At 71.4% G+C, this 19,292-nt stretch overlaps 9 non-coding genes across 9 annotated transcripts; all 9 read left to right on the forward strand.

Moving 5' to 3' along the window:
• Positions 1-932: 932 nt before the first annotated feature.
• On the forward strand, positions 933-1,051 carry LOC128071193 (5S ribosomal RNA). Its single transcript, XR_008201736.1, has one exon. It is a non-coding gene; the product is annotated as a 5S ribosomal RNA (ribosomal RNA).
• A 1,960-nt stretch (positions 1,052-3,011) lies between these two features.
• On the forward strand, positions 3,012-3,130 carry LOC128071194 (5S ribosomal RNA). The gene has a single exon (XR_008201737.1). It is a non-coding gene; the product is annotated as a 5S ribosomal RNA (ribosomal RNA).
• Positions 3,131-5,101: 1,971 nt separating this feature from the next.
• LOC128071195 (5S ribosomal RNA) lies at positions 5,102-5,220 on the forward strand. Its single transcript, XR_008201738.1, has one exon. It is a non-coding gene; the product is annotated as a 5S ribosomal RNA (ribosomal RNA).
• Positions 5,221-7,191: 1,971 nt separating this feature from the next.
• LOC128071196 (5S ribosomal RNA) lies at positions 7,192-7,310 on the forward strand. The gene has a single exon (XR_008201739.1). It is a non-coding gene; the product is annotated as a 5S ribosomal RNA (ribosomal RNA).
• A 1,971-nt stretch (positions 7,311-9,281) lies between these two features.
• On the forward strand, positions 9,282-9,400 carry LOC128071197 (5S ribosomal RNA). Its single transcript, XR_008201740.1, has one exon. It is a non-coding gene; the product is annotated as a 5S ribosomal RNA (ribosomal RNA).
• A 1,971-nt stretch (positions 9,401-11,371) lies between these two features.
• On the forward strand, positions 11,372-11,490 carry LOC128071198 (5S ribosomal RNA). The gene has a single exon (XR_008201741.1). It is a non-coding gene; the product is annotated as a 5S ribosomal RNA (ribosomal RNA).
• A 1,959-nt stretch (positions 11,491-13,449) lies between these two features.
• LOC128071199 (5S ribosomal RNA) lies at positions 13,450-13,568 on the forward strand. The gene has a single exon (XR_008201742.1). It is a non-coding gene; the product is annotated as a 5S ribosomal RNA (ribosomal RNA).
• A 1,959-nt stretch (positions 13,569-15,527) lies between these two features.
• LOC128071200 (5S ribosomal RNA) lies at positions 15,528-15,646 on the forward strand. The gene has a single exon (XR_008201743.1). It is a non-coding gene; the product is annotated as a 5S ribosomal RNA (ribosomal RNA).
• A 1,960-nt stretch (positions 15,647-17,606) lies between these two features.
• On the forward strand, positions 17,607-17,725 carry LOC128071201 (5S ribosomal RNA). Its single transcript, XR_008201744.1, has one exon. It is a non-coding gene; the product is annotated as a 5S ribosomal RNA (ribosomal RNA).
• Positions 17,726-19,292: the final 1,567 nt, after the last annotated feature.

Raw genomic sequence — 19,292 nt, forward strand, 5'->3', positions numbered from 1 at the left:
TGTCTGCATCTGCATCTGCATCTGCATCTGCATCTGCCCTCTCGCCGTCTTGGGAGCCTGTCTCTGAACCTTCATCTCTGTCCGTCTCTGTCTCTCCTGACCCCCGGCCTGCCGTCCCTTCCTCTGGCCCCGGCCTCTCACGGGTGGGTGCTGTGGCTGTGGCCCTGGCTGACGAGCTTGCGCCGGCCGGCTGTCTCGCTTGGCGTGGGTGCCTGCGAGTGTGTCTGTGTGCCTGTCCGTGTGGCTGCATGTCGCTCGTCTGCACCCTCAGCAAGGTCCTGTGCTTGGAGGGCGGCGTGGGGGCAAGGGGAGGGGGGGGCCTCGGTAGGGCGAAGGGGCGGGGCTGACGAGCTCTGGTCGCCGGCGCTGGTGGCTGCAGGTGGGTTTGGGCACCGCGCAGGTGCCGGGCAGGATGGGCGCTCAGGGCCACGGCTGGGCTGCGCCTAGGCCCGCAGGAGGCTCAGAGGACCGCGGGCCCCAGCGGGCCCCGAGGCCCTGGGCAGCGAACGCCTTGGGGAGGTGGGCGAGGGGGTGGGGGAGGGGCGGCGGCTCCCGAGCCGGGTGGTGCCTGGAGGGTCCCAGGGTGGGAGAGCGCCAAGACCTCCGCGCCCCTCACTCCACCCTCCCCCCTACACCCCCCGGCAGGCACACCCGGCCCGGCTGCTCCCGGTCCCGGAAGCCCTGTGGTCCCCCGGGCCGGGCTGGGCCGGGCCGGCCGAGCGTTGGCCGGGGGTGACGGGGGGCGGGGGGCGGGGCGGCGTGGGCCGGCCACCGGGCCGCCGGGAGTCCGGTCGCGGGTGGTGCAGCTCAAGTGCAGCGCGCGCTCCGTGGAGAGCTGGAGAGCTGCGGCCGCCGGCTGGCCCGACCGGCGGGTCAGAGCGAAAGGCAGGCGCAGTGCAGGGCTCTTAGGGCGCCTGGCGGCCGCCGCCTCCGTCTACGGCCATACCACCCTGAACGCGCCCGATCTCGTCTGATCTCGGAAGCTAAGCAGGGTCGGGCCCGGTTAGTACTTGGATGGGAGACCGCCTGGGAATACCGGGTGCTGTAGGCTTTTTGTTGTTTCTTTTTTTCCCTGCCTGCCCTCTCCTTTAGCCCCCGGCCCCAGCCGCACCGCAAGCCGCACCTGCCGCTGGCCCCTGGCACCCCACCGCGCTCAGAGCCGCCGCCTGCCTTCCAGCCCCTCTCAGGTTGGGTGGCCGGGGCCCCGACTCCCGCTGCACACCTGGGTTGCCTCCGCGCGGCCCGCGAGCCCCTCGGCTTTCGGCGTCCAGGAAACCAGAGGAACGGCGGGGGCGGGGGCGCGGGCGCGGGGGTCTCTGTCTGGGGCTCCCTTGGCGGGCCTCAGGCAATTCTGGGCGGGGCCGGGGCCCCAGCCCCACCCCCAGACGCATCCTGGCAGGCAACGTCGCGGTCTCCCGCAGGCGCGGGCGCACCGCACACACACACGCACACACACACACACACACACACACACACCCTCACGCCCGCCCCCCCAGACACAGACACACCCCCCGCAGCCCAGACAGGTCAAGAGCCGGAAACCACAAGTAAGGGAGACGGAGAAAGAGGGAGAGAGAGAGACAGCAAGAGGACCACACAGGCTTCCAAAGCCCCGGCCGCCACACCCGCCCCCCTCCGCTGTGGGTATCCACCCGGCCCCCCCCAGTCGACCCGACCCCACCGTCGCCCACCGACACACTCACACGCACACTCTCTCCCACACTCACCCTCTGGCCTGGGGGCGGGGGCTGGGTCTCGCCTCAGGGAGCCAAGCCGAAGGGGACCTTTGAGACCTCGGCTGCGAGGAAGTCTTGGGGTCCCCACGGGTGATTGCCAGCCCCAGGGCACCGCGTCCAGCCGGGGCTCGCCCGGCCCAAGGCTGACGCCCCCTCCCTTGCGCACGGGCCGCTCTCTGCGGTGTGTGACGGTCTGTGCCAGAGTGTCCGTCTCGGATGGGATGCCATCCCCTGTCCCCTGTCCGTCTCCCGCTTTCCGTCTCTCTGTCGGTCGCTCTGTGTCTCCCTCTCTCTGGCTCTCGCTCCCTGGGTGTGCCTGCGCGCTCGTGTCTGTCTGTCTGTCTGTCTGCATCTGCATCTGCATCTGCATCTGCATCTGCCCTCTCGCCGTCTTGGGAGCCTGTCTCTGAACCTTCATCTCTGTCCATCTCTGTCTCTCCTGACCCCCGGCCTGCCGTCCCTTCCTCTGGCCCCGGCCTCTCACGGGTGGGTGCTGTGGCTGTGGCCCTGGCTGACGAGCTTGCGCCGGCCGGCTGTCTCGCTTGGCGTGGGTGCCTGCGAGTGTGTCTGTGTGCCTGTCCGTGTGGCTGCATGTCGCTCGTCTGCACCCTCAGCAAGGTCCTGTGCTTGGAGGGCGGCGTGGGGGCAAGGGGAGGGGGGGGCCTCGGTAGGGCGAAGGGGCGGGGCTGACGAGCTCTGGTCGCCGGCGCTGGTGGCTGCAGGTGGGTTTGGGCACCGCGCAGGTGCCGGGCAGGATGGGCGCTCAGGGCCACGGCTGGGCTGCGCCTAGGCCCGCAGGAGGCTCAGAGGACCGCGGGCCCCAGCGGGCCCCGAGGCCCTGGGCAGCGAACGCCTTGGGGAGGTGGGCGAGGGGGTGGGGGAGGGGCGGCGGCCCCCGAGCCGGGTGGTGCCTGGAGGGTCCCAGGGTGGGAGAGCGCCAAGACCTCCGCGCCCCTCACTCCACCCTCCCCCCTACACCCCCTGGCAGGCACACCCGGCCCGGCTGCTCCCGGTCCCGGAAGCCCTGTGGTCCCCCGGGCCGGGCTGGGCCGGGCCGGCCGAGCGTTGGCCGGGGGTGACGGGGGGCGGGGGGCGGGGCGGCGTGGGCCGGCCACCGGGCCGCCGGGAGTCCGGTCGCGGGTGGTGCAGCTCAAGTGCAGCGCGCGCTCCGTGGAGAGCTGGAGAGCTGCGGCCGCCGGCTGGCCCGACCGGCGGGTCAGAGCGAAAGGCAGGCGCAGCGCAGGGCTCTTAGGGCGCCTGGCGGCCGCCGCCTCCGTCTACGGCCATACCACCCTGAACGCGCCCGATCTCGTCTGATCTCGGAAGCTAAGCAGGGTCGGGCCCGGTTAGTACTTGGATGGGAGACCGCCTGGGAATACCGGGTGCTGTAGGCTTTTTGTTGTTTCTTTTTTTCCCTGCCTGCCCTCTCCTTTAGCCCCCGGCCCCAGCCGCACCGCAAGCCGCACCTGCCGCTGGCCCCTGGCACCCCACCGCGCTCAGAGCCGCCGCCTGCCTTCCAGCCCCTCTCAGGTTGGGTGGCCGGGGCCCCGACTCCCGCTGCACACCTGGGTTGCCTCCGCGCGGCCCGCGAGCCCCTCGGCTTTCGGCGTCCAGGAAACCAGAGGAACGGCGGGGGCGGGGGCGCGGGCGCGGGGGTCTCTGTCTGGGGCTCCCTTGGCGGGCCTCAGGCAATTCTGGGCGGGGCCGGGGCCCCAGCCCCACCCCCAGACGCATCCTGGCAGGCAACGTCGCGGTCTCCCGCAGGCGCGGGCGCACCGCACACACACACGCACACACACACACACACACACACACACACACACACACATCCCCTCACGCCCGCCCCCCCAGACACAGACACACCCCCCGCAGCCCAGACAGGTCAAGAGCCGGAAACCACAAGTAAGGGAGACGGAGAAAGAGGGAGAGAGAGAGACAGCAAGAGGACCACACAGGCTTCCAAAGCCCCGGCCGCCACACCCGCCCCCCTCCGCTGTGGGTATCCACCCGGCCCCCCCAGTCGACCCGACCCCACCGTCGCCCACCGACACACTCACACGCACACTCTCTCCCACACTCACCCTCTGGCCTGGGGGCGGGGGCTGGGTCTCGCCTCAGGGAGCCAAGCCGAAGGGGACCTTTGAGACCTCGGCTGCGAGGAAGTCTTGGGGTCCCCACGGGTGATTGCCAGCCCCAGGGCACCGCGTCCAGCCGGGGCTCGCCCGGCCCAAGGCTGACGCCCCCTCCCTTGCGCACGGGCCGCTCTCTGCGGTGTGTGACGGTCTGTGCCAGAGTGTCCGTCTCGGATGGGATGCCATCCCCTGTCCCCTGTCCGTCTCCCGCTTTCCGTCTCTCTGTCGGTCGCTCTGTGTCTCCCTCTCTCTGGCTCTCGCTCCCTGGGTGTGCCTGCGCGCTCGTGTCTGTCTGTCTGTCTGTCTGCATCTGCATCTGCATCTGCATCTGCATCTGCCCTCTCGCCGTCTTGGGAGCCTGTCTCTGAACCTTCATCTCTGTCCATCTCTGTCTCTCCTGACCCCCGGCCTGCCGTCCCTTCCTCTGGCCCCGGCCTCTCACGGGTGGGTGCTGTGGCTGTGGCCCTGGCTGACGAGCTTGCGCCGGCCGGCTGTCTCGCTTGGCGTGGGTGCCTGCGAGTGTGTCTGTGTGCCTGTCCGTGTGGCTGCATGTCGCTCGTCTGCACCCTCAGCAAGGTCCTGTGCTTGGAGGGCGGCGTGGGGGCAAGGGGAGGGGGGGGCCTCGGTAGGGCGAAGGGGCGGGGCTGACGAGCTCTGGTCGCCGGCGCTGGTGGCTGCAGGTGGGTTTGGGCACCGCGCAGGTGCCGGGCAGGATGGGCGCTCAGGGCCACGGCTGGGCTGCGCCTAGGCCCGCAGGAGGCTCAGAGGACCGCGGGCCCCAGCGGGCCCCGAGGCCCTGGGCAGCGAACGCCTTGGGGAGGTGGGCGAGGGGGTGGGGGAGGGGCGGCGGCCCCCGAGCCGGGTGGTGCCTGGAGGGTCCCAGGGTGGGAGAGCGCCAAGACCTCCGCGCCCCTCACTCCACCCTCCCCCCTACACCCCCTGGCAGGCACACCCGGCCCGGCTGCTCCCGGTCCCGGAAGCCCTGTGGTCCCCCGGGCCGGGCTGGGCCGGGCCGGCCGAGCGTTGGCCGGGGGTGACGGGGGGCGGGGGGCGGGGCGGCGTGGGCCGGCCACCGGGCCGCCGGGAGTCCGGTCGCGGGTGGTGCAGCTCAAGTGCAGCGCGCGCTCCGTGGAGAGCTGGAGAGCTGCGGCCGCCGGCTGGCCCGACCGGCGGGTCAGAGCGAAAGGCAGGCGCAGCGCAGGGCTCTTAGGGCGCCTGGCGGCCGCCGCCTCCGTCTACGGCCATACCACCCTGAACGCGCCCGATCTCGTCTGATCTCGGAAGCTAAGCAGGGTCGGGCCCGGTTAGTACTTGGATGGGAGACCGCCTGGGAATACCGGGTGCTGTAGGCTTTTTGTTGTTTCTTTTTTTCCCTGCCTGCCCTCTCCTTTAGCCCCCGGCCCCAGCCGCACCGCAAGCCGCACCTGCCGCTGGCCCCTGGCACCCCACCGCGCTCAGAGCCGCCGCCTGCCTTCCAGCCCCTCTCAGGTTGGGTGGCCGGGGCCCCGACTCCCGCTGCACACCTGGGTTGCCTCCGCGCGGCCCGCGAGCCCCTCGGCTTTCGGCGTCCAGGAAACCAGAGGAACGGCGGGGGCGGGGGCGCGGGCGCGGGGGTCTCTGTCTGGGGCTCCCTTGGCGGGCCTCAGGCAATTCTGGGCGGGGCCGGGGCCCCAGCCCCACCCCCAGACGCATCCTGGCAGGCAACGTCGCGGTCTCCCGCAGGCGCGGGCGCACCGCACACACACACGCACACACACACACACACACACACACACACACACACACACCCCCTCACGCCCGCCCCCCCAGACACAGACACACCCCCCGCAGCCCAGACAGGTCAAGAGCCGGAAACCACAAGTAAGGGAGACGGAGAAAGAGGGAGAGAGAGAGACAGCAAGAGGACCACACAGGCTTCCAAAGCCCCGGCCGCCACACCCGCCCCCCTCCGCTGTGGGTATCCACCCGGCCCCCCCAGTCGACCCGACCCCACCGTCGCCCACCGACACACTCACACGCACACTCTCTCCCACACTCACCCTCTGGCCTGGGGGCGGGGGCTGGGTCTCGCCTCAGGGAGCCAAGCCGAAGGGGACCTTTGAGACCTCGGCTGCGAGGAAGTCTTGGGGTCCCCACGGGTGATTGCCAGCCCCAGGGCACCGCGTCCAGCCGGGGCTCGCCCGGCCCAAGGCTGACGCCCCCTCCCTTGCGCACGGGCCGCTCTCTGCGGTGTGTGACGGTCTGTGCCAGAGTGTCCGTCTCGGATGGGATGCCATCCCCTGTCCCCTGTCCGTCTCCCGCTTTCCGTCTCTCTGTCGGTCGCTCTGTGTCTCCCTCTCTCTGGCTCTCGCTCCCTGGGTGTGCCTGCGCGCTCGTGTCTGTCTGTCTGTCTGTCTGCATCTGCATCTGCATCTGCATCTGCATCTGCCCTCTCGCCGTCTTGGGAGCCTGTCTCTGAACCTTCATCTCTGTCCGTCTCTGTCTCTCCTGACCCCCGGCCTGCCGTCCCTTCCTCTGGCCCCGGCCTCTCACGGGTGGGTGCTGTGGCTGTGGCCCTGGCTGACGAGCTTGCGCCGGCCGGCTGTCTCGCTTGGCGTGGGTGCCTGCGAGTGTGTCTGTGTGCCTGTCCGTGTGGCTGCATGTCGCTCGTCTGCACCCTCAGCAAGGTCCTGTGCTTGGAGGGCGGCGTGGGGGCAAGGGGAGGGGGGGGCCTCGGTAGGGCGAAGGGGCGGGGCTGACGAGCTCTGGTCGCCGGCGCTGGTGGCTGCAGGTGGGTTTGGGCACCGCGCAGGTGCCGGGCAGGATGGGCGCTCAGGGCCACGGCTGGGCTGCGCCTAGGCCCGCAGGAGGCTCAGAGGACCGCGGGCCCCAGCGGGCCCCGAGGCCCTGGGCAGCGAACGCCTTGGGGAGGTGGGCGAGGGGGTGGGGGAGGGGCGGCGGCCCCCGAGCGGGGTGGTGCCTGGAGGGTCCCAGGGTGGGAGAGCGCCAAGACCTCCGTGCCCCTCACTCCACCCTCCCCCCTACACCCCCTGGCAGGCACACCCGGCCCGGCTGCTCCCGGTCCCGGAAGCCCTGTGGTCCCCCGGGCCGGGCTGGGCCGGGCCGGCCGAGCGTTGGCCGGGGGTGACGGGGGGCGGGGGGCGGGGCGGCGTGGGCCGGCCACCGGGCCGCCGGGAGTCCGGTCGCGGGTGGTGCAGCTCAAGTGCAGCGCGCGCTCCGTGGAGAGCTGGAGAGCTGCGGCCGCCGGCTGGCCCGACCGGCGGGTCAGAGCGAAAGGCAGGCGCAGCGCAGGGCTCTTAGGGCGCCTGGCGGCCGCCGCCTCCGTCTACGGCCATACCACCCTGAACGCGCCCGATCTCGTCTGATCTCGGAAGCTAAGCAGGGTCGGGCCCGGTTAGTACTTGGATGGGAGACCGCCTGGGAATACCGGGTGCTGTAGGCTTTTTGTTGTTTCTTTTTTTCCCTGCCTGCCCTCTCCTTTAGCCCCCGGCCCCAGCCGCACCGCAAGCCGCACCTGCCGCTGGCCCCTGGCACCCCACCGCGCTCAGAGCCGCCGCCTGCCTTCCAGCCCCTCTCAGGTTGGGTGGCCGGGGCCCCGACTCCCGCTGCACACCTGGGTTGCCTCCGCGCGGCCCGCGAGCCCCTCGGCTTTCGGCGTCCAGGAAACCAGAGGAACGGCGGGGGCGGGGGCGCGGGCGCGGGGGTCTCTGTCTGGGGCTCCCTTGGCGGGCCTCAGGCAATTCTGGGCGGGGCCGGGGCCCCAGCCCCACCCCCAGACGCATCCTGGCAGGCAACGTCGCGGTCTCCCGCAGGCGCGGGCGCACCGCACACACACACGCACACACACACACACACACACACACACACACACACACACCCCCTCACGCCCGCCCCCCCAGACACAGACACACCCCCCGCAGCCCAGACAGGTCAAGAGCCGGAAACCACAAGTAAGGGAGACGGAGAAAGAGGGAGAGAGAGAGACAGCAAGAGGACCACACAGGCTTCCAAAGCCCCGGCCGCCACACCCGCCCCCCTCCGCTGTGGGTATCCACCCGGCCCCCCCAGTCGACCCGACCCCACCGTCGCCCACCGACACACTCACACGCACACTCTCTCCCACACTCACCCTCTGGCCTGGGGGCGGGGGCTGGGTCTCGCCTCAGGGAGCCAAGCCGAAGGGGACCTTTGAGACCTCGGCTGCGAGGAAGTCTTGGGGTCCCCACGGGTGATTGCCAGCCCCAGGGCACCGCGTCCAGCCGGGGCTCGCCCGGCCCAAGGCTGACGCCCCCTCCCTTGCGCACGGGCCGCTCTCTGCGGTGTGTGACGGTCTGTGCCAGAGTGTCCGTCTCGGATGGGATGCCATCCCCTGTCCCCTGTCCGTCTCCCGCTTTCCGTCTCTCTGTCGGTCGCTCTGTGTCTCCCTCTCTCTGGCTCTCGCTCCCTGGGTGTGCCTGCGCGCTCGTGTCTGTCTGTCTGTCTGTCTGCATCTGCATCTGCATCTGCATCTGCATCTGCCCTCTCGCCGTCTTGGGAGCCTGTCTCTGAACCTTCATCTCTGTCCATCTCTGTCTCTCCTGACCCCCGGCCTGCCGTCCCTTCCTCTGGCCCCGGCCTCTCACGGGTGGGTGCTGTGGCTGTGGCCCTGGCTGACGAGCTTGCGCCGGCCGGCTGTCTCGCTTGGCGTGGGTGCCTGCGAGTGTGTCTGTGTGCCTGTCCGTGTGGCTGCATGTCGCTCGTCTGCACCCTCAGCAAGGTCCTGTGCTTGGAGGGCGGCGTGGGGGCAAGGGGAGGGGGGGGCCTCGGTAGGGCGAAGGGGCGGGGCTGACGAGCTCTGGTCGCCGGCGCTGGTGGCTGCAGGTGGGTTTGGGCACCGCGCAGGTGCCGGGCAGGATGGGCGCTCAGGGCCACGGCTGGGCTGCGCCTAGGCCCGCAGGAGGCTCAGAGGACCGCGGGCCCCAGCGGGCCCCGAGGCCCTGGGCAGCGAACGCCTTGGGGAGGTGGGCGAGGGGGTGGGGGAGGGGCGGCGGCCCCCGAGCCGGGTGGTGCCTGGAGGGTCCCAGGGTGGGAGAGCGCCAAGACCTCCGCGCCCCTCACTCCACCCTCCCCCCTACACCCCCTGGCAGGCACACCCGGCCCGGCTGCTCCCGGTCCCGGAAGCCCTGTGGTCCCCCGGGCCGGGCTGGGCCGGGCCGGCCGAGCGTTGGCCGGGGGTGACGGGGGGCGGGGGGCGGGGCGGCGTGGGCCGGCCACCGGGCCGCCGGGAGTCCGGTCGCGGGTGGTGCAGCTCAAGTGCAGCGCGCGCTCCGTGGAGAGCTGGAGAGCTGCGGCCGCCGGCTGGCCCGACCGGCGGGTCAGAGCGAAAGGCAGGCGCAGCGCAGGGCTCTTAGGGCGCCTGGCGGCCGCCGCCTCCGTCTACGGCCATACCACCCTGAACGCGCCCGATCTCGTCTGATCTCGGAAGCTAAGCAGGGTCGGGCCCGGTTAGTACTTGGATGGGAGACCGCCTGGGAATACCGGGTGCTGTAGGCTTTTTGTTGTTTCTTTTTTTCCCTGCCTGCCCTCTCCTTTAGCCCCCGGCCCCAGCCGCACCGCAAGCCGCACCTGCCGCTGGCCCCTGGCACCCCACCGCGCTCAGAGCCGCCGCCTGCCTTCCAGCCCCTCTCAGGTTGGGTGGCCGGGGCCCCGACTCCCGCTGCACACCTGGGTTGCCTCCGCGCGGCCCGCGAGCCCCTCGGCTTTCGGCGTCCAGGAAACCAGAGGAACGGCGGGGGCGGGGGCGCGGGCGCGGGGGTCTCTGTCTGGGGCTCCCTTGGCGGGCCTCAGGCAATTCTGGGCGGGGCCGGGGCCCCAGCCCCACCCCCAGACGCATCCTGGCAGGCAACGTCGCGGTCTCCCGCAGGCGCGGGCGCACCGCACACACACACGCACACACACACACACACACACACACACACACACACACACCCCCTCACGCCCGCCCCCCCAGACACAGACACACCCCCCGCAGCCCAGACAGGTCAAGAGCCGGAAACCACAAGTAAGGGAGACGGAGAAAGAGGGAGAGAGAGAGACAGCAAGAGGACCACACAGGCTTCCAAAGCCCCGGCCGCCACACCCGCCCCCCTCCGCTGTGGGTATCCACCCGGCCCCCCCAGTCGACCCGACCCCACCGTCGCCCACCGACACACTCACACGCACACTCTCTCCCACACTCACCCTCTGGCCTGGGGGCGGGGGCTGGGTCTCGCCTCAGGGAGCCAAGCCGAAGGGGACCTTTGAGACCTCGGCTGCGAGGAAGTCTTGGGGTCCCCACGGGTGATTGCCAGCCCCAGGGCACCGCGTCCAGCCGGGGCTCGCCCGGCCCAAGGCTGACGCCCCCTCCCTTGCGCACGGGCCGCTCTCTGCGGTGTGTGACGGTCTGTGCCAGAGTGTCCGTCTCGGATGGGATGCCATCCCCTGTCCCCTGTCCGTCTCCCGCTTTCCGTCTCTCTGTCGGTCGCTCTGTGTCTCCCTCTCTCTGGCTCTCGCTCCCTGGGTGTGCCTGCGCGCTCGTGTCTGTCTGTCTGTCTGTCTGCATCTGCATCTGCATCTGCATCTGCATCTGCCCTCTCGCCGTCTTGGGAGCCTGTCTCTGAACCTTCATCTCTGTCCGTCTCTGTCTCTCCTGACCCCCGGCCTGCCGTCCCTTCCTCTGGCCCCGGCCTCTCACGGGTGGGTGCTGTGGCTGTGGCCCTGGCTGACGAGCTTGCGCCGGCCGGCTGTCTCGCTTGGCGTGGGTGCCTGCGAGTGTGTCTGTGTGCCTGTCCGTGTGGCTGCATGTCGCTCGTCTGCACCCTCAGCAAGGTCCTGTGCTTGGAGGGCGGCGTGGGGGCAAGGGGAGGGGGGGGCCTCGGTAGGGCGAAGGGGCGGGGCTGACGAGCTCTGGTCGCCGGCGCTGGTGGCTGCAGGTGGGTTTGGGCACCGCGCAGGTGCCGGGCAGGATGGGCGCTCAGGGCCACGGCTGGGCTGCGCCTAGGCCCGCAGGAGGCTCAGAGGACCGCGGGCCCCAGCGGGCCCCGAGGCCCTGGGCAGCGAACGCCTTGGGGAGGTGGGCGAGGGGGTGGGGGAGGGGCGGCGGCCCCCGAGCGGGGTGGTGCCTGGAGGGTCCCAGGGTGGGAGAGCGCCAAGACCTCCGTGCCCCTCACTCCACCCTCCCCCCTACACCCCCTGGCAGGCACACCCGGCCCGGCTGCTCCCGGTCCCGGAAGCCCTGTGGTCCCCCGGGCCGGGCTGGGCCGGGCCGGCCGAGCGTTGGCCGGGGGTGACGGGGGGCGGGGGGCGGGGCGGCGTGGGCCGGCCACCGGGCCGCCGGGAGTCCGGTCGCGGGTGGTGCAGCTCAAGTGCAGCGCGCGCTCCGTGGAGAGCTGGAGAGCTGCGGCCGCCGGCTGGCCCGACCGGCGGGTCAGAGCGAAAGGCAGGCGCAGCGCAGGGCTCTTAGGGCGCCTGGCGGCCGCCGCCTCCGTCTACGGCCATACCACCCTGAACGCGCCCGATCTCGTCTGATCTCGGAAGCTAAGCAGGGTCGGGCCCGGTTAGTACTTGGATGGGAGACCGCCTGGGAATACCGGGTGCTGTAGGCTTTTTGTTGTTTCTTTTTTTCCCTGCCTGCCCTCTCCTTTAGCCCCCGGCCCCAGCCGCACCGCAAGCCGCACCTGCCGCTGGCCCCTGGCACCCCACCGCGCTCAGAGCCGCCGCCTGCCTTCCAGCCCCTCTCAGGTTGGGTGGCCGGGGCCCCGACTCCCGCTGCACACCTGGGTTGCCTCCGCGCGGCCCGCGAGCCCCTCGGCTTTCGGCGTCCAGGAAACCAGAGGAACGGCGGGGGCGGGGGCGCGGGCGCGGGGGTCTCTGTCTGGGGCTCCCTTGGCGGGCCTCAGGCAATTCTGGGCGGGGCCGGGGCCCCAGCCCCACCCCCAGACGCATCCTGGCAGGCAACGTCGCGGTCTCCCGCAGGCGCGGGCGCACCGCACACACACACGCACACACACACACACACACACACACACACCCTCACGCCCGCCCCCCCAGACACAGACACACCCCCCGCAGCCCAGACAGGTCAAGAGCCGGAAACCACAAGTAAGGGAGACGGAGAAAGAGGGAGAGAGAGAGACAGCAAGAGGACCACACAGGCTTCCAAAGCCCCGGCCGCCACACCCGCCCCCCTCCGCTGTGGGTATCCACCCGGCCCCCCCAGTCGACCCGACCCCACCGTCGCCCACCGACACACTCACACGCACACTCTCTCCCACACTCACCCTCTGGCCTGGGGGCGGGGGCTGGGTCTCGCCTCAGGGAGCCAAGCCGAAGGGGACCTTTGAGACCTCGGCTGCGAGGAAGTCTTGGGGTCCCCACGGGTGATTGCCAGCCCCAGGGCACCGCGTCCAGCCGGGGCTCGCCCGGCCCAAGGCTGACGCCCCCTCCCTTGCGCACGGGCCGCTCTCTGCGGTGTGTGACGGTCTGTGCCAGAGTGTCCGTCTCGGATGGGATGCCATCCCCTGTCCCCTGTCCGTCTCCCGCTTTCCGTCTCTCTGTCGGTCGCTCTGTGTCTCCCTCTCTCTGGCTCTCGCTCCCTGGGTGTGCCTGCGCGCTCGTGTCTGTCTGTCTGTCTGTCTGCATCTGCATCTGCATCTGCATCTGCATCTGCCCTCTCGCCGTCTTGGGAGCCTGTCTCTGAACCTTCATCTCTGTCCGTCTCTGTCTCTCCTGACCCCCGGCCTGCCGTCCCTTCCTCTGGCCCCGGCCTCTCACGGGTGGGTGCTGTGGCTGTGGCCCTGGCTGACGAGCTTGCGCCGGCCGGCTGTCTCGCTTGGCGTGGGTGCCTGCGAGTGTGTCTGTGTGCCTGTCCGTGTGGCTGCATGTCGCTCGTCTGCACCCTCAGCAAGGTCCTGTGCTTGGAGGGCGGCGTGGGGGCAAGGGGAGGGGGGGGCCTCGGTAGGGCGAAGGGGCGGGGCTGACGAGCTCTGGTCGCCGGCGCTGGTGGCTGCAGGTGGGTTTGGGCACCGCGCAGGTGCCGGGCAGGATGGGCGCTCAGGGCCACGGCTGGGCTGCGCCTAGGCCCGCAGGAGGCTCAGAGGACCGCGGGCCCCAGCGGGCCCCGAGGCCCTGGGCAGCAAACGCCTTGGGGAGGTGGGCGAGGGGGTGGGGGAGGGGCGGCGGCCCCCGAGCGGGGTGGTGCCTGGAGGGTCCCAGGGTGGGAGAGCGCCAAGACCTCCGTGCCCCTCACTCCACCCTCCCCCCTACACCCCCTGGCAGGCACACCCGGCCCGGCTGCTCCCGGTCCCGGAAGCCCTGTGGTCCCCCGGGCCGGGCTGGGCCGGGCCGGCCGAGCGTTGGCCGGGGGTGACGGGGGGCGGGGGGCGGGGCGGCGTGGGCCGGCCACCGGGCCGCCGGGAGTCCGGTCGCGGGTGGTGCAGCTCAAGTGCAGCGCGCGCTCCGTGGAGAGCTGGAGAGCTGCGGCCGCCGGCTGGCCCGACCGGCGGGTCAGAGCGAAAGGCAGGCGCAGCGCAGGGCTCTTAGGGCGCCTGGCGGCCGCCGCCTCCGTCTACGGCCATACCACCCTGAACGCGCCCGATCTCGTCTGATCTCGGAAGCTAAGCAGGGTCGGGCCCGGTTAGTACTTGGATGGGAGACCGCCTGGGAATACCGGGTGCTGTAGGCTTTTTGTTGTTTCTTTTTTTCCCTGCCTGCCCTCTCCTTTAGCCCCCGGCCCCAGCCGCACCGCAAGCCGCACCTGCCGCTGGCCCCTGGCACCCCACCGCGCTCAGAGCCGCCGCCTGCCTTCCAGCCCCTCTCAGGTTGGGTGGCCGGGGCCCCGACTCCCGCTGCACACCTGGGTTGCCTCCGCGCGGCCCGCGAGCCCCTCGGCTTTCGGCGTCCAGGAAACCAGAGGAACGGCGGGGGCGGGGGCGCGGGCGCGGGGGTCTCTGTCTGGGGCTCCCTTGGCGGGCCTCAGGCAATTCTGGGCGGGGCCGGGGCCCCAGCCCCACCCCCAGACGCATCCTGGCAGGCAACGTCGCGGTCTCCCGCAGGCGCGGGCGCACCGCACACACACACGCACACACACACACACACACACACACACACCCTCACGCCCGCCCCCCCAGACACAGACACACCCCCCGCAGCCCAGACAGGTCAAGAGCCGGAAACCACAAGTAAGGGAGACGGAGAAAGAGGGAGAGAGAGAGACAGCAAGAGGACCACACAGGCTTCCAAAGCCCCGGCCGCCACACCCGCCCCCCTCCGCTGTGGGTATCCACCCGGCCCCCCCAGTCGACCCGACCCCACCGTCGCCCACCGACACACTCACACGCACACTCTCTCCCACACTCACCCTCTGGCCTGGGGGCGGGGGCTGGGTCTCGCCTCAGGGAGCCAAGCCGAAGGGGACCTTTGAGACCTCGGCTGCGAGGAAGTCTTGGGGTCCCCACGGGTGATTGCCAGCCCCAGGGCACCGCGTCCAGCCGGGGCTCGCCCGGCCCAAGGCTGACGCCCCCTCCCTTGCGCACGGGCCGCTCTCTGCGGTGTGTGACGGTCTGTGCCAGAGTGTCCGTCTCGGATGGGATGCCATCCCCTGTCCCCTGTCCGTCTCCCGCTTTCCGTCTCTCTGTCGGTCGCTCTGTGTCTCCCTCTCTCTGGCTCTCGCTCCCTGGGTGTGCCTGCGCGCTCGTGTCTGTCTGTCTGTCTGTCTGCATCTGCATCTGCATCTGCATCTGCATCTGCCCTCTCGCCGTCTTGGGAGCCTGTCTCTGAACCTTCATCTCTGTCCGTCTCTGTCTCTCCTGACCCCCGGCCTGCCGTCCCTTCCTCTGGCCCCGGCCTCTCACGGGTGGGTGCTGTGGCTGTGGCCCTGGCTGACGAGCTTGCGCCGGCCGGCTGTCTCGCTTGGCGTGGGTGCCTGCGAGTGTGTCTGTGTGCCTGTCCGTGTGGCTGCATGTCGCTCGTCTGCACCCTCAGCAAGGTCCTGTGCTTGGAGGGCGGCGTGGGGGCAAGGGGAGGGGGGGGCCTCGGTAGGGCGAAGGGGCGGGGCTGACGAGCTCTGGTCGCCGGCGCTGGTGGCTGCAGGTGGGTTTGGGCACCGCGCAGGTGCCGGGCAGGATGGGCGCTCAGGGCCACGGCTGGGCTGCGCCTAGGCCCGCAGGAGGCTCAGAGGACCGCGGGCCCCAGCGGGCCCCGAGGCCCTGGGCAGCGAACGCCTTGGGGAGGTGGGCGAGGGGGTGGGGGAGGGGCGGCGGCCCCCGAGCCGGGTGGTGCCTGGAGGGTCCCAGGGTGGGAGAGCGCCAAGACCTCCGCGCCCCTCACTCCACCCTCCCCCCTACACCCCCCGGCAGGCACACCCGGCCCGGCTGCTCCCGGTCCCGGAAGCCCTGTGGTCCCCCGGGCCGGGCTGGGCCGGGCCGGCCGAGCGTTGGCCGGGGGTGACGGGGGGCGGGGGGCGGGGCGGCGTGGGCCGGCCACCGGGCCGCCGGGAGTCCGGTCGCGGGTGGTGCAGCTCAAGTGCAGCGCGCGCTCCGTGGAGAGCTGGAGAGCTGCGGCCGCCGGCTGGCCCGACCGGCGGGTCAGAGCGAAAGGCAGGCGCAGCGCAGGGCTCTTAGGGCGCCTGGCGGCCGCCGCCTCCGTCTACGGCCATACCACCCTGAACGCGCCCGATCTCGTCTGATCTCGGAAGCTAAGCAGGGTCGGGCCCGGTTAGTACTTGGATGGGAGACCGCCTGGGAATACCGGGTGCTGTAGGCTTTTTGTTGTTTCTTTTTTTCCCTGCCTGCCCTCTCCTTTAGCCCCCGGCCCCAGCCGCACCGCAAGCCGCACCTGCCGCTGGCCCCTGGCACCCCACCGCGCTCAGAGCCGCCGCCTGCCTTCCAGCCCCTCTCAGGTTGGGTGGCCGGGGCCCCGACTCCCGCTGCACACCTGGGTTGCCTCCGCGCGGCCCGCGAGCCCCTCGGCTTTCGGCGTCCAGGAAACCAGAGGAACGGCGGGGGCGGGGGCGCGGGCGCGGGGGTCTCTGTCTGGGGCTCCCTTGGCGGGCCTCAGGCAATTCTGGGCGGGGCCGGGGCCCCAGCCCCACCCCCAGACGCATCCTGGCAGGCAACGTCGCGGTCTCCCGCAGGCGCGGGCGCACCGCACACACACACGCACACACACACACACACACACACACACACCCTCACGCCCGCCCCCCCAGACACAGACACACCCCCCGCAGCCCAGACAGGTCAAGAGCCGGAAACCACAAGTAAGGGAGACGGAGAAAGAGGGAGAGAGAGAGACAGCAAGAGGACCACACAGGCTTCCAAAGCCCCGGCCGCCACACCCGCCCCCCTCCGCTGTGGGTATCCACCCGGCCCCCCCCAGTCGACCCGACCCCACCGTCGCCCACCGACACACTCACACGCACACTCTCTCCCACACTCACCCTCTGGCCTGGGGGCGGGGGCTGGGTCTCGCCTCAGGGAGCCAAGCCGAAGGGGACCTTTGAGACCTCGGCTGCGAGGAAGTCTTGGGGTCCCCACGGGTGATTGCCAGCCCCAGGGCACCGCGTCCAGCCGGGGCTCGCCCGGCCCAAGGCTGACGCCCCCTCCCTTGCGCACGGGCCGCTCTCTGCGGTGTGTGACGGTCTGTGCCAGAGTGTCCGTCTCGGATGGGATGCCATCCCCTGTCCCCTGTCCGTCTCCCGCTTTCCGTCTCTCTGTCGGTCGCTCTGTGTCTCCCTCTCTCTGGCTCTCGCTCCCTGGGTGTGCCTGCGCGCTCGTGTCTGTCTGTCTGTCTGTCTGCATCTGCATCTGCATCTGCATCTGCATCTGCCCTCTCGCCGTCTTGGGAGCCTGTCTCTGAACCTTCATCTCTGTCCGTCTCTGTCTCTCCTGACCCCCGGCCTGCCGTCCCTTCCTCTGGCCCCGGCCTCTCACGGGTGGGTGCTGTGGCTGTGGCCCTGGCTGACGAGCTTGCGCCGGCCGGCTGTCTCGCTTGGCGTGGGTGCCTGCGAGTGTGTCTGTGTGCCTGTCCGTGTGGCTGCATGTCGCTCGTCTGCACCCTCAGCAAGGTCCTGTGCTTGGAGGGCGGCGTGGGGGCAAGGGGAGGGGGGGGCCTCGGTAGGGCGAAGGGGCGGGGCTGACGAGCTCTGGTCGCCGGCGCTGGTGGCTGCAGGTGGGTTTGGGCACCGCGCAGGTGCCGGGCAGGATGGGCGCTCAGGGCCACGGCTGGGCTGCGCCTAGGCCCGCAGGAGGCTCAGAGGACCGCGGGCCCCAGCGGGCCCCGAGGCCCTGGGCAGCGAACGCCTTGGGGAGGTGGGCGAGGGGGTGGGGGAGGGGCGGCGGCCCCCGAGCCGGGTGGTGCCTGGAGGGTCCCAGGGTGGGAGAGCGCCAAGACCTCCGCGCCCCTCACTCCACCCTCCCCCCTACACCCCCTGGCAGGCACACCCGGCCCGGCTGCTCCCGGTCCCGGAAGCCCTGTGGTCCCCCGGGCCGGGCTGGGCCGGGCCGGCCGAGCGTTGGCCGGGGGTGACGGGGGGCGGGGGGCGGGGCGGCGTGGGCCGGCCACCGGGCCGCCGGGAGTCCGGTCGCGGGTGGTGCAGCTCAAGTGCAGCGCGCGCTCCGTGGAGAGCTGGAGAGCTGCGGCCGCCGGCTGGCCCGACCGGCGGGTCAGAGCGAAAGGCAGGCGCAGCGCAGGGCTCTTAGGGCGCCTGGCGGCCGCCGCCTCCGTCTACGGCCATACCACCCTGAACGCGCCCGATCTCGTCTGATCTCGGAAGCTAAGCAGGGTCGGGCCCGGTTAGTACTTGGATGGGAGACCGCCTGGGAATACCGGGTGCTGTAGGCTTTTTGTTGTTTCTTTTTTTCCCTGCCTGCCCTCTCCTTTAGCCCCCGGCCCCAGCCGCACCGCAAGCCGCACCTGCCGCTGGCCCCTGGCACCCCACCGCGCTCAGAGCCGCCGCCTGCCTTCCAGCCCCTCTCAGGTTGGGTGGCCGGGGCCCCGACTCCCGCTGCACACCTGGGTTGCCTCCGCGCGGCCCGCGAGCCCCTCGGCTTTCGGCGTCCAGGAAACCAGAGGAACGGCGGGGGCGGGGGCGCGGGCGCGGGGGTCTCTGTCTGGGGCTCCCTTGGCGGGCCTCAGGCAATTCTGGGCGGGGCCGGGGCCCCAGCCCCACCCCCAGACGCATCCTGGCAGGCAACGTCGCGGTCTCCCGCAGGCGCGGGCGCACCGCACACACACACGCACACACACACACACACACACACACACACACACACACACCCCCTCACGCCCGCCCCCCCAGACACAGACACACCCCCCGCAGCCCAGACAGGTCAAGAGCCGGAAACCACAAGTAAGGGAGACGGAGAAAGAGGGAGAGAGAGAGACAGCAAGAGGACCACACAGGCTTCCAAAGCCCCGGCCGCCACACCCGCCCCCCTCCGCTGTGGGTATCCACCCGGCCCCCCCAGTCGACCCGACCCCACCGTCGCCCACCGACACACTCACACGCACACTCTCTCCCACACTCACCCTCTGGCCTGGGGGCGGGGGCTGGGTCTCGCCTCAGGGAGCCAAGCCGAAGGGGACCTTTGAGACCTCGGCTGCGAGGAAGTCTTGGGGTCCCCACGGGTGATTGCCAGCCCCAGGGCACCGCGTCCAGCCGGGGCTCGCCCGGCCCAAGGCTGACGCCCCCTCCCTTGCGCACGGGCCGCTCTCTGCGGTGTGTGACGGTCTGTGCCAGAGTGTCCGTCTCGGATGGGATGCCATCCCCTGTCCCCTGTCCGTCTCCCGCTTTCCGTCTCTCTGTCGGTCGCTCTGTGTCTCCCTCTCTCTGGCTCTCGCTCCCTGGGTGTGCCTGCGCGCTCGTGTCTGTCTGTCTGTCTGTCTGCATCTGCATCTGCATCTGCATCTGCATCTGCCCTCTCGCCGTCTTGGGAGCCTGTCTCTGAACCTTCATCTCTGTCCGTCTCTGTCTCTCCTGACCCCCGGCCTGCCGTCCCTTCCTCTGGCCCCGGCCTCTCACGGGTGGGTGCTGTGGCTGTGGCCCTGGCTGACGAGCTTGCGCCGGCCGGCTGTCTCGCTTGGCGTGGGTGCCTGCGAGTGTGTCTGTGTGCCTGTCCGTGTGGCTGCATGTCGCTCGTCTGCACCCTCAGCAAGGTCCTGTGCTTGGAGGGCGGCGTGGGGGCAAGGGGAGGGGGGGGCCTCGGTAGGGCGAAGGGGCGGGGCTGACGAGCTCTGGTCGCCGGCGCTGGTGGCTGCAGGTGGGTTTGGGCACCGCGCAGGTGCCGGGCAGGATGGGCGCTCAGGGCCACGGCTGGGCTGCGCCTAGGCCCGCAGGAGGCTCAGAGGACCGCGGGCCCCAGCGGGCCCCGAGGCCCTGGGCAGCGAACGCCTTGGGGAGGTGGGCGAG

Source organism: Budorcas taxicolor, unplaced genomic scaffold, assembly GCF_023091745.1.
Source record: "Budorcas taxicolor isolate Tak-1 unplaced genomic scaffold, Takin1.1 scaffold290, whole genome shotgun sequence".
Lineage (NCBI taxonomy): Eukaryota > Metazoa > Chordata > Mammalia > Artiodactyla > Bovidae > Budorcas > Budorcas taxicolor.